This window comes from Brachionichthys hirsutus, unplaced genomic scaffold (assembly GCF_040956055.1).
Source record: "Brachionichthys hirsutus isolate HB-005 unplaced genomic scaffold, CSIRO-AGI_Bhir_v1 contig_1145, whole genome shotgun sequence".
NCBI classification, from domain to species: Eukaryota; Metazoa; Chordata; class Actinopteri; order Lophiiformes; family Brachionichthyidae; genus Brachionichthys; species Brachionichthys hirsutus.
In genome coordinates, this window is record NW_027180315.1 from 919,093 (window position 1) to 931,835 (window position 12,743).

General features: G+C 44.3%; 1 non-coding gene and 1 pseudogene across 1 annotated transcript; both read left to right on the forward strand.

The window, feature by feature from the left end:
* The first annotated feature begins 8,351 nt into the window (after window positions 1-8,351).
* On the forward strand, window positions 8,352-8,570 carry LOC137912407 (U2 spliceosomal RNA; annotated as a pseudogene).
* A 133-nt stretch (window positions 8,571-8,703) lies between these two features.
* Window positions 8,704-8,815, forward strand: LOC137912465 (U5 spliceosomal RNA). Its single transcript, XR_011106322.1, has one exon. It is a non-coding gene; the product is annotated as a U5 spliceosomal RNA (small nuclear RNA).
* Window positions 8,816-12,743: the final 3,928 nt, after the last annotated feature.

Genomic DNA, 12,743 nt, shown 5'->3' on the forward strand with positions numbered 1-12,743 from the left:
GCGGACTTCCAAGCCAAGGTTGACAGTTTCCGCGCGTTCATTGAAAAGCATGTAAGTGATCACAACGTGACACCGGATCATATTATTAACATGGACGAGGTCCCCCTCACTTTTGACATCCCCATGGGCCGAAGTGTTGCAGAGAAAGGGCAAAAAAGTGTGAATATCGTTACAACTGGTCATGAGAGATCACACTTCACAGTGGTGCTGGCATGTTGTGGAGACGGATCAAAACTGCCACCGATGGTCATTTTCAAACGAAAAACCATGCCAAAAATCCAATCCTCCTCAGTTGAAGTCGCCGTGAACGCGAAAGGGTGGATTGATCAAGAAATGATGAACTTGTGGCTTACAAAGTGGTACAATAAGCGACCGGATGGCTTCTTTAGAGCACGCAAAGCTCTGCTTGTGATGGATAGCATGAGAGCGCACATCACACCACAGTTAAAAAATAAATTAAAAGTTTTCAACTCCATACCTGCCATCATCCCTGGAGGCTTAACCAAAATACTCCAGCCACTTGATATCTCCGTGAATAGGAGCTTTAAGTCAGTTTTGCGTAACCTGTGGGAGCAGTGGATGACGGATGGAGAGCACAGCTTCACGGCAACCGGGAGAATGCGCCATGCAACTTTCCTGGAAGTCATTGAATGGATCGACAAAGCATGGGCTTCAGTGACAACCGCAACCATCCTGTCGGGATTCAGAAAGGCTGGAATAATTGGAACTGCAACTGACGACGAGTCTGATGTAAGCGACGTAGAAGAGGAAGCGGCGTCTTGTCTACCTGCCGAGTTGGGGGAGTTATTTAAAAGTGACACAGAGGATGAAGATTTCCTTGGATTTTGTGATTCGGAGTAAAACCTGATATTTTGGTAAACTTGTTAGCATGTTCTTTGTGCTATATGTTGTTTGGTGTTGGATTTTATCAAATAAATTTTCCCCAAAAATGCGACTTATCCTCCAGTGCGACCTATATATGGTTTTTTCTTCTTAATTATGCATTTTTTGGCTGGTGCGACCTACAATCCGGAGCGACGTATAATCCAAAAAATACGGTATATAAAACAGGAAAACACAATGGAGCTGCAGCTTTGTTAAAGCGCCAAATACCACACCTAAGTGAACAACATTGTGTGACCCACAGAGAGGACTTGGGCATTGATGATGCCTGGAAAAATGTGCCTTTGGTGCGAGATGTTGAAACTCTTCTCAGAACTGTCTATTCCACTTTCTCTCGGTCCACTGTGAAGAGGGGCAAAGTGGAGGACCTGGCAAAGATTTTGGGTGAAGATACACGGTCATTCAGGCCTCTGAACGAAGTGCGATGGCTGTCGCGGCACCAAGCTGTCAATGCTGTCCTGATGAACTACATTGTGTTACAGAATTCTGTAAAAGAGAATTCACCGATAACAGAGATCCAGTGGCAAAGTACTGCTACAAAAAGCTGGGTGAATCAAATTTCAAGGTTACTGTCACTGCTCTGGGGGATGTTTTGGGTGAGCTAGCACAACTCTGCCTCACTTTACAAAGACGCAACCTGACTGTGATGGAAGGACACTGCTTTGCTGGAGCAGAAATATTGAGAAGTTGCGTTCCCAATACTTGAAGGAGAAGGATGTACAGTGGAGCGACCGTGTCAGAGGCAATGGGGAGCTCATCAGCTGATGGCAGAAATACTGGTGCAATTACTCTTTTTGTTAGTAAGCTGTGTGATCACATGGATGCTCGTTCTCCAGAGGATGAATTAAAGGAGAGGTCTGCATTTGACATTGAAGCATTGAGCTCAGACATCAGTTTTGACTATGGATCAGCAGACATTGCCGCACTGGCAAAGAAGTATGAGGTCATTCTCCACTACCCACAGTCTATGGAGACCATTAACAGTCAGTATGCTGAATTCAAGTACATAATGAAGCAGAAAATATTAAACAGGGGTCAATCAGCACATTCTCAGATATGGTTGCTGCAACACTTAGATGTGAGGAGCTAAAGGAGATCTCACAGCTTGTGGATATTTGTGCTACATTTCGAGCTTCCAGTGCCGACTGTGAAAGAGGATTTAGTTTAATGAATCGTATCAAAACAAAATCCAGAAGTCATCTTGAAGTGACACATTTGGACCCGCTGATGCGCATTAAGTCAAAGCAAGAAGCAGACGAAGCCATCAACCTGGACAAAGTGTACAACCATTGGAGAAGTGACAAGGACAGACGTAAAAAATGAGGTAAAATTTAAGTCAGATTTATGCATATTCTAGTGACAGATTTTGAGATTTTGTCTTTATGGATATTAATCATTAAATGTTACCACAAGTCATTGTGCAAATGTGAATGTTTTAATGTGATCAAAATGTTATGTCTGAAAGGCGTATATCTCTCATATCTTCAGGAACAGGACGCCCCCAGCCAGGCCAAAGCAGGACTCTCACACATGTACACATCCCATTTTTCAGATTGTTGTCATTTTTAAGTGTACCATTCATTCATTGTCCCAACCGCTTAGTCCATTATTTACTTACTCCAAGCTGGAGCCAATCCCAGCAGTCAATGGACGAGAGGCAGGGGACACCCTGGACAAGCCTCCAGGTCATCGCAGGGCAACACAGAGACAGACAATCAGCCACACACACACTCACACCTACGGGCAATTTAGTGTCACCAATCAGCCTAGGCAGCATGTTTTTGGTGGTGGGAGGAAGCCGGAGAACCCGGAGAGAACCCACGCAGACACGGGGAGAACATGGAGAGAACCCACGCAGACACGGGGAGAACATGGAGAGAACCCACGCAGACACGGGGAGAACACGGAGAGAACCCACGCAGACACGGGGAGAACATGCAAACTCCTCACAGAATGGCCACAAGTCGGAAACGAACTTGCGGCCACCCCGCCGTGAGGCAACTGTGTTTACCACCGCGCCAATGGGCCGCTAATTCAAGAAAATCTATTTGCTTTCCATTATATTTACTGCAGCCTTTTCTTTTTGATAAAGATCTGAGATTTCAGATCTCAGAGGCTCGGGAGTGATTCCCTGTTAGAGGGAGGACAAATAGATTATTTTGGGACTTTGGGGGAATTCTTGGAAAATTAACTACGTCTTATTTACAAACTTAAGTATATCCTCATCGCACAGAAGTTGCTGCTAGGTACATTTTCTTGCTATGAAAGGTTAGAGCGTGTGAAACTATGTTCAAACGTAGATTAGAGATGACATCTTCTCCATCCATAAATTCCCAGCCAATAAAAGCCACTCCTTTTTGGGGGTTGGGCAGCTTTAGCTTTGATTGCAGCGCACATTCATTCTATCTTAAGATCTACAGGAGAGGAGATCCATTGGGATCTACTGAAGTCACATGATTTACAAGGAGAGCGAGACAAAATCTAATCTTGGAAAACAATATCTCCGTCTCTCAGCCAAGACTGAGAACATTAAATAACTTCACACCAGTTGGAGTTACCCTGAATTGATCCTATATGTTGATTATATAGTCATTAAGAAGCTATTTGAGATGCATAATATATAGAAAACAAATGTGATGGAAAAGTGATTTTATTAGCTTATTGGATGAGGATTCAGCTGGTGGTGTATAGAGAAATCATGTGTATTGACAGCTGTTTATGGTGGTTTCATTAGACATCCTTTACCTCGCCTCACTGGCAAAAAAATAAGTATATTGAAACACATCTGAATATGCAGTAACCCTTCTTAAAGCATTTTATTGTGCCAATCAACCACGAAGAAGATATTTTCTGGCCAGCCTCCCAAAGTTCCCATGGCAAGTTCAAGACTTTGAACATCAAAGCCATTCCCCACCACCACCCTGAGCGCTTGGTGGCTTTGTTCACGTTTTAAAGATCAAAGCAACAAAGCAGCCAACATGGTTTATATATATAAAGGATGCCACAGTTTTGGTTTTATGGACTCAGCTTCCGTCAGGTAAGAAACTTTTATTCTTTACACCTGGTCTATCTCTTGTCAAACCGTTTTGTGTCTTCAGTCTAGAGCAGGTCTGGGATTGTAACGGCCCTTTGGTTGACTGACCGGCCTGTGTAAGGTTAATTGGAAATTACACTTGTATTTTAAAAATAATTTTCGCTAGTTGGCTGTTAGGAATGTATAATTTAGAAGTGAATTCTACTTTGTAGAAAATCCGGTAGTTTTTTGAAATAAAACACCTTTTAGACGCTAATAATCGATACAACGGAAATTGTATAAAAGAATTATTCTTTTTATGCAGCCCGGTAACAAATAATGCCTCACGGATCGGTACCGGGCCACGGCCCGGTGGGTGGGGACCACTGAGTCACAAATGTACTCTTACACGTTTGTCAAAACAATGATATTTACTGCTTTTTTAAATAAAGAAATACAATTGATATTATGCAGAATTGAGTTCAGACTCTTGGCCTGGACCCGAAAAATATTTTCTGTTTCTCATGTGGCCCCATGAGAAAAAATAATTGCCCACCCCTGGTCTAGGGTGACCAGATTGTCCCGCATTGTGCTGGACGGCATAGCATGTTAATGTCAAAATCCTGCATTATGCAGATTGCGGGTGTACCCCGCATTTTAATCTTACCGCAAAAGCATAGACATTGCTCGACACAAGCGTGGGGCAGTCGTGCCGCAAATGGACTGGCAAAGTCGTTTTTCCGATTGGATTCTGTCCTTTCGGTATGATTGTCTGAACAGAGTTGATGTTTCTGATGGCTTAATGTTTCTGTGCTTTTTAGACAGAACAGTGTTGATGATGTCGGCTAGAAGTACAATGAACATTGATGAAAGCACATTCCGGCTTCGCACCGTGAATTTCATTCACCAGCAGCTCGTGCAGCTGGCCGAAGAATGTGGGAAGACGTACCACAGCGGTCAGGCCAGCCTGCAGTTCTGCACCGAGCTGAAGGGCAAACTGAAAAAGGTTCTCCATCGGGTATGCACTGTTCAGTTCTTTCAGTCAAAAATGTCTTCTGATTGCAAAGGGAATCTTGACTTCTGTCTTTTCACCTCACACACAGTAATATATTCTAGACTGTATTTATTGATGGTTGGACTTGTTCCTGTCTTTAGAATTGTTTGGCGTGCTGGCCCGCTCTGAAAGCTGTTGGTCTGAGGCCTGATAGACTGAACCCATCGGTCCCCAGCTTTGAGCACAAGCACCTGTCTCCTCTGTTGGATCCCACCAACCCCAACCAACCCCTCCTGCCTCAGAACCCGGTACCTGTCTGTCAGAGTAAGTTTCTTGTTTTCTTTTTCAGGACTTGGAGCCTGCTGCTCAGCTGCTGGTCAGCTGTTCAACGTTTCTGACTAGTGTTTATGATCTTGTAGGTCCACAGGCCGTCCGTCCACTAAAGCGGCGCTTCGTTCAGGACGATGTCAACGACCGGCCCTCTAAACGGATCTGCTACGGCCTTATCCAACCCTCTCAGCCGGTTGCGGCGATCTTTGGCAACGGTCAGTGGACTTTCTGATTGTTCCAGTTCACTTGTTAGAGCTGTCATTCAAAGGGTTTCTAATACTTGTGGCTCCAACAGCTTCACCAGCAGTTAAGGAGGAAGAGGAGGAGATGGAGGTGGACGAATTTGTCCAACATAAGATGGTGGACAAAATCATCTTTGATGAGAAGATGGAGGTGGATGAAAACATCCAGGATGAGGAGAACAAGGTTCTCCATCGGGTATGCACTGTTCAGTTCTTTCAGTCAAAAATGTCTTCTGATTGCAAAGGGAATCTTGACTTCTGTCTTTTCACCTCACACACAGTAACATATTCTAGACTGTATTTATTGATGGTTGGACTTGTTCCTGTCTTTAGAATAGTTTGGCGTGCTGTCCCGCTCTGGAAGCTGTTGGTCTGAGGCCTGATACACTGAACCCATCGGCCCCCAGCTTTGAGCACAAGCACCTGTCCCCTCTGTTGGATCCCACCAACCCCAACCAACCCCTCCTGCCTCAGAACCCGGTACCTGTCCGTCAGAGTAAGTTTCTTGTTTTCTTTTTCAGGACTTGGAGCCTGCTGCTCAGCTGCTGGTCAGCTGTTCAACGTTTCTGACTAGTGTTTATGATCTTGTAGGTCCACAGGCCGTCCGTCCACTAAAGCGGCGCTTCGTTCAGGACGATGTCAACGACCGGCCCTCTAAACGGATCTGCTACGGCCTTATCCAACCCTCTCAGCCGGTTGCGGCGATCTTTGGCACCGGTCAGTGGACTTTCTGATTGTTCTAGTTCACTTGTTAGAGCTGTCATTAAAATGGTTTCTAATACTTGTGGCTCCAACAGCTTCACCAGCAGTTAAGGAGGAAGAGGAGGAGATGGAGGTGGACGAATTTGTCCAACATAAGATGGTGGACAAAATCATCTTTGATGAGAAGATGGAGGTGGATGAAAACATCCAGGATGAGGAGATGGAGGTGGATGAAAACATCCAGGATGAGCAGATGGAGGTGGATGAAAACATCCAGGATGAGGAGATGGAGGTGGATGAAAACATCCAGGATGAGGAGGAGATGGAGGTGGATGAAAACATCCAGGATGAGGAGGAGATGGAGGTGGATGAAAACATCCAGGATGAGGAGATGGAGGTGGATGAAAACATCCAGGATGAGGAGATGGAGGTGGATGAGAACATCCAGGATGAGGAGATGGAGGTGGATGAAAACATCCAGGATGAGGAGCAGATGGAGGTGGACGAATTTGTCCAACATAAAATGGTCAACAAAATCGTCTTTGATGAGAAGATGAAGGCGGATGAAAAAATCCAGGATGAGGAGGCGATGAAGATGGACGATATCGTCCTTGAAATGGAGAAATTGAGCTTGATGCCGGTCGACCTCCCCAGCTTCACCATGGATGACGTGTCACAGTGAGTTTCAGGCCAGGTTTAAAGCCAGAATGCCGTATCTCCCGTGTGAAGGGTTGGAGTTGAGACATGTTCTGTCCTCTGTGTTATTTTGTGTCCCTCTCAGGTCCTATGAGAGCGTGGTGACCGAGCTGTTCTCAATTGAGATTGAATAAGTCTACCCCAGGCCAGCGGGGCCCAACAACGTTTACTCCACATCAACCTGCAGACCTCCATGAGCGCTTCTGTAAATGAAGAAGCAGAAGAAGAAACCCTCATCCTCATCTTCACTTGATCTTTGCTTAAGGGACATGTGTTTATCACGCAGAGGGCAAATCCTCAAGACAAACTTAAATAAGATTTTGTCTTTGACCATTTACAATATTTTGTGAGTCAAATTCAATCTTGGATTGGCAGACCGGGGTGGTGGTCCCTCTTTATAAGAAGGGGGACCGGAGGGTGTGTTCCAACTATAGAGGGATCACACTCCTCAGCCTCCCCGGTAAGGTCTATTCAGGGGTACCGGATAGTCCCTGATAAGGGGTGTCCCGCTCCCTATATGACCTCTCACTGGATCGGTTCGCAGCCGCATGTGAAGCGGCCGGGATGAGAATCCGGTCCCCCCGGAAGAGCTAGAGGAAGTGGCCGGGGAGAGGGAAGTCTGGGCTTCCCTGCTTGGGCTGCTGCCCCCGCGACCCGGCCCCGGATAAGCGGATGAAGATGGATGGATGGATGAATTCAATCTGTATATAGAAATGTTTAAAAAAATAAATCATTTTGTTTCCTGATGGCTGGTTTGCTGCCTGTTACAGTCTGTAAAAGCCGAATGGATTCTTAATAATTACCCTCACCGAAGAGCAGGCAAGGGTATTGCAATTGGGTGCGTTTGTTTGTCTGTCTGTTTGTCTGTCCGAGCGCATAACTCAAAAACTAGTAACCCAATCGACTTGAAAATTTTACAAGCAAGGTTCTGTCCGTGACTCGTTCCTCCCCGAGAATGGCGTTGATCCGGATCTGGATCCAGATTCTAGAATTATTTTTACATCTGGAATCGTGCCTGTGCTGTAAACTGCCACTTTACGAGGGAGGGACACGAATGGCATGATGGGAAAAAGAGTCCAGAAGGAGTCTTGTAGTACGTTCCGGAGCAGCAAGCTAGAACAGGTTTGGCCCTTCTGATCCAGAAGCCCTGTTTACTGTCTCACAAGATCGAAGAGTCTTTTGGAGGCGGGGTCTGCAGTCTCTGATTGTCTTTCTAGTATTCTTTGTTGTTTACGTGGTCGAAATAAATAAATAAATATAATATAGTCAATGTGAGCTTCGGACCACAAGCCGAGTTTGAATCAGCAGCTTTTACTCTGGTCAGCATGTGTCTGCACCACGACCTGAGGGATAGGCTTCAGGCAGTTGGCACCTGCGCCAAACGAGCTGGGCTCATCGCTTCTCGGCCTTTTGGCTGAGATAGTGGTCACTCCTTGGCAGTAAGGTCTTTCCGGATTATCGGGAGGCTCCCTTAGCTTGTGAGGAGGGTATGGAAAATAGGTGTAGGAAAAAATAAGAAAAAAAAAACAAACAAAAAAAATCTGTTATCAGTTTAATATCTGATATGTCCTCTGTTGGAGGATACCATATTAAGCGGATTTTTAGAACTGGGAGCTGAGAAAGGGGCTTGCCTCACTCGCTCTACGCATTGACCTGGTATTGCAGTGCTGCCAGGAACGGTGCACCCTCCTCCTGCCTTGTGTAAAACCAGTGACTGTTGCATGCTGACTGGAGATCAGTGTGGGTGATATTCTGAGATGAACCAGGACTGAAAGTCTTGTTGTCAGAAATGGGGTCGGTCTGACTTTCAATGAGAGGTAGATCGCTCTTGCTTCACTTCAGATCGTATAAATCTTTCGCCTTTTACTAAAGATTCCCGTGGAGTGGAACAACGAGAGTTGAAGTCAATTTTTTACGCCCTGCTAAAGCGGGGCATCCTTTCCCTGTGAAAAAAAGTATTTGTCATTTCCGATTAAGTGTGGCGTAGTGTACACGTGGCTGATGTGGGACGCAATCCTTCTTATATGCACTGTAGGCCTTTGATCGACTTGTTCTGACAGTTTCAACTTGTTTTGAGGTCATTCGGCTGATTTCAGTCTGAACACTGCAGTAGCATGTCCTTTTGTCAGGCTCTGCCAGAAGAAGCTTGTTCTGACAGTTTCAACTTGTTTCAGGTCATTTTGATGATTTCAGTCTGAACACTGCAGTTGCATGTTTTTTTTGTCAGGCTCTGCCAGAAGAAGCTTGTTCTGACAGTTTCAACTTGTTTTCAGGTCATTTTACTGATTTCAGTCTGAAAACTGCAGTAACATGTCCAATTTAGTTTTGGTTTTGATTAGGTTCCGGTGTGTGCCTTAAGCTGTGGGCCTTCACACGATTTTATTATTTTCGCATAATGATAATAAAGTATCTTGAATCTTGAATCTTGAATCTTCTGTCAGCATCTGCCGGAAGACGCTTGTTCTGACAGTTTCAACCACTCATAATGTAAGAAGTGTGCCCCAGTGGCGGTTCTAGACTCAGACCCTTAGGGGGCTCAGTCCCCAGAGATAGGACAGATGTTTGAGTGTGACGTGATTTGTGTCGTTGCCATGACAGCGTGAAGTGCAGCGTGAAGACAGCGTAAAAATGCCGGTGCTACAGCCAGATAACCTCCTGCCATCTGCACACTACTAAGTGAATATGGTAGGTTGTTTCACAATGACCAAACATTTTCAATGATAATAAATAAAATAAAATAATAATAATAATAAAAATGAAATAAAAATAATAATTAATTAATTTTATGAATTTTAAGTTATATTGCATCAGATCAGAACAGACAGCAGACAGTCGTCTCACTTTACAGGTAACAGGAGTGAAAGACAGAAACCAACTTGACATACAAGAGTAAGCACTTTGGCGACAGGCAAGGAAAAACTTCCACATTTCAGGCCTTGGACAGAACCTAAGGGTGCACGATTGGACAAAGTAGACGGGGAAGTCCCGCCCTCTCCCGTGTTTTTTTTTGAGTGCGCAGTTGCGGCTGGAGGGAAGCTTACTTTGCTCTGGCCTAAATCATAAATGTTACACAACGCTAGTCGTTTTTAACAAACACAAAGTCGCTGGGGATCAGTAAAGTCTCCGGATCAGTTCAGAACAACGGAATGAGAAACTATCGCTGCTGAACAGCTGATTCTCCGCTCTGCGCTGGACTGTGTTAAAGCACCGTGGAGCTGCAGGGAGAAGTCGTATCAGTTACCGGTGATACGTAGCTGGTTCTGAAAAAAATATTAAAGAATTATAACGCATATTTAGTTAATGAAATCTACACACAGCGGTACATATTTCACCACTTTTAGTTTTTCTGGTAACTGAGCTTCCCCTGCAGAGCAACTTGGGGTGCGCGCTGTACTTCCTCTACCGGAGATGTACCGTGTAGCATCACTACGTACAGCTGATCCTGCCTTTGCTCCGCCGAAAGGAACCGAGACCCTCCTTTTCAGGCGGACTTTTTTGATCCTCTCCAGAGTCCGGATGCGCGTTCCCACTGGCCCAAACGGAGCGGATTATCCGAGGAAAGGAACTCTGGTCAGTTTAAAAGGGAGCAAAGAGCGACAGTGTGAAAGCACCTTAGACTCCCTCACCAGCAGTGTTGGGCAAGTTACTTAAGATCAGTAATATATTACTTATTACTAGTTACTTGCTGGAAAAAGTAAGTTAGTCCAAAACTAACTAGTTACTTATTACTTTAAGTTACTTTTTTCTTCTCACCCTCAATAATTGCATCCTTTCTCCCCTAAAGTCTTACTTTGCATGTTCAACATTAGCGGTTGTTTCTTCTCTTTTCTACATTGGAGTTAAACCAACAATGAGAAGTTACAAACAGGTTCCTGAACACATAACATGATGAGTCCGTCTGAGTCAATCTGGACCCTCATTTGAATTAAATGAACATGAATACTTTTACTTTGTAGGAATCCATAAATTTCTGTCTCAATGAAACCACATCTGGACTCAAACTGATAACAAAACACACTCTTTGAACAACTTCAGTTGTTTATTAAAGCAGACAAGCTCAAAGGGCTGCTGGGCCATGAGTCCAACGAGCGCTGGTGCATTTCAATGCAATATGCACATTAATGTAATAAGAATAACAAGAAAAACATTGCTTCTGTCCGTCTTATTGTTATAGCCAATCATTGAACGGATTCCACTCTGAAGCGGAGACAAATGGACGCACTAGCGCTGATGTTTTGATTTTAACGGAGACAGTCCGCTTCCGTGGAGCGAGCGGGCAGCAAAACAACACCAAACGGAATGGATCGAGTTTACCAGTGGTGGGCGGTGCATTTTACACCTAGGCCTTCAGTGAAGTCCTACTTAGTCCGACTTGAATAAATACCCCTCATAATACCATCATTTATGACACGGCTTTAGAAATAATGTACAAACACACACTTACGCACTACTGGGTGCTGCATCACCTCAATCGTGTACAACACAGGATATTTTTTCCGGAGCATTTAAAAATCAATAAACTGCATCAGCAATTAAAACTTACCACTATACGTGGTACTATCAAAGTTATAAATAAAAGGGAATTTAACATTATTTTTCCAAAACGTTTTAAAGTCCACCATGAAGCTTTAAATTGCGAACTTGCAGTTTAATATAAGAAAGACTGCAACACAACGTGTTGTACTTCCACTACAATCACACAGCTGCACCGGCGCACCACATTATTTACACACATTGCATTTACGGTATATCTGTGATTTTATTTCGTTATCATGTTAAATAAATAAAATGTTGGTACTCACCAAAACGGCTGTCCCGTTTGAAAACAAAATCCATTCTCCTTTCTTAAAGTTCCTAAATCCAGTGTTGCTCCAAACATTAAATCGATCCCTTGCAAACAAAAGGCATTCCCAGCAGAACAATTTGCAGCGACTCTCGGAAGCCGTAAGCCAAAAGTTTGAAGCCTGGAAGCAGCGTACAAATCCTTTCCCCACCCGGGACAGGTTAGCTAGCTCCGGAGCTAGCTTCAAGCTAGCTCCGGAGCTAGCTTGAAGCTAGCTCTCCCGAGCCGAAGCTAGTAGCTTCTCTGTAAAGGTCCGTCTTGAAAATGGCCTTTCAAGAATATCCACAACCAAATCCACACTTTCCCCTCCTTCGGCCGTTGTGGGTTAAAAGCGCAGGAATAATTGTGGTTTTATCTTCGGTCGGTCGCGCCGTACCGGTGCCAGCTGATTAGCTGATGACGCAATATGCCTAGCGCTGCCCCCTCACACGGAGTATCCAATCACAGGCAGGAAGGCCTTACTTTCACCAACTCGTGATCTGATTGGCTATCGCAACTGTCTATCAACTCAACTCTGAAGGTCTCAGACGGACAGTACTTGCCACTGGTACTATGAAATCCGCCTGGCAACACAAGCTAGCTGAATTCTGATTGGATAAAAACTCTCACCTAAAAATACATCACTGTAATATAATATAACATGAATGTGAAGAATATATATATATATATATACATAAAATTAAATTGATTTTATCATAAATATGATCATGTATTCTTGATTTCTGGTTATGTTAGGCAAGCAGAGAAGGCCTTGCAGGCCCTGACCGCCCGCCACTGGAGTTTACGCCACCGACCTTAAAAACAGACGAGGACGAATCGTTTCCGTATCCAGTCGGAGTGAAAAAAGTAATATATTACTTTTGAAAAAAAAGTAAATGTGACAAAGTAAAAATTAAAAAGTAATTCGTGACACTACTCGTTACTGGTAAAAAGTAATATTATTTAAGTTACCTATAGTTTCCCAACACTGTGTATAATTTCCAAAAATTGCACGGAAGGTCTCTTGCCAATCACATCCGG